Source organism: Buceros rhinoceros, unplaced genomic scaffold (genome assembly GCF_000710305.1).
Source record: "Buceros rhinoceros silvestris isolate BGI_N320 unplaced genomic scaffold, ASM71030v1 scaffold27176, whole genome shotgun sequence".
Lineage (NCBI taxonomy): Eukaryota > Metazoa > Chordata > Aves > Bucerotiformes > Bucerotidae > Buceros > Buceros rhinoceros.
In genome coordinates this window covers 2913-3773 of record NW_010417341.1, presented here as the reverse complement: position 1 = coordinate 3773, position 861 = coordinate 2913, and the positions used below count along the sequence as shown (strand labels likewise).

General features: G+C 64.2%; 1 protein-coding gene across 1 annotated transcript in view; it reads left to right on the top strand.

Moving 5' to 3' along the window:
* The window catches only part of TMEM173 (transmembrane protein 173), a gene marked incomplete at both ends in the record, with an annotated part of 5312 nt that overhangs the window by 1582 nt on the left and 2869 nt on the right, over positions 1 to 861 (top strand). The window lies entirely within an intron of this gene.

The following is an 861-nucleotide window of genomic DNA, read 5'->3' as shown; positions in this document are numbered from 1 at the left end:
AGGACACCGCGAGGTGCAGAGGTCCTGCTCGCGCTGGCCGCCTGCACCTCTCCCCCGGCCGCCTCCTCGGGCTCGCTGAGCCCCTCTGGGAGCTGATTTCAGCCCAGAGAACAGCAGAGAGCGGAGCAGGCAGAAGCAGATGCGGGGCACAGAGCATCACTTCCTAGGGGACGAGCGAGCGTTTCCTCTTGTGGTGAAGAGGGCTTGAAAATGTCTCTGTGAGTCACTACAGCATGTGGCGCTCTCCCATCCCTGTCACCGCCTCCTCGGGCTCGCTGAGCCCCTCTGGGAGCTGATTTCAGCCCAGAGAACAGCAGAGAGCGGAGCAGGCAGAAGCAGATGCGGGGCACAGAGCATCACTTCCTAGGGGACGAGCGAGCGTTTCCTCTTGTGGTGAAGAGGGCTTGAAAATGTCTCTGTGAGTCACTACAGCATGTGGCGCTCTCCCATCCCTGTCACCGCTAAATCTGCAGTCACCTCCCTCCACACGCCAGCAGGGCATGTCCTGGGGGAGGGACCCCTCCGCTCCCCGGACCCACTATGGATGGAGGTGTCGGCAGGGTGACGCTTCTCCCCTGGGTCCCACCAATTTGCCTTTTGATGGTGGCTGGGCGCCGAGCTGCTCCGGAGGCTCCTTCCTGGCCCTGCTCCCGGGGAAGGACAGGCAGCCGCGGGATGCTCCCAGCATGAGGCAGGCACTGGTGCCAGTTCATCGCCAGCCTCCCGCTGAGACACTCGGCACCGAGGCAGCTCCAGCGGCTCAGCAGCCTGGGCCCGTCCCGACCCGCTGCCTAGTGTCGGTAGATCTGTCCCTCAGCCCTGGCGAACAGAGCTGGCGGTGATGCCAGCTCCCGTCCTTGG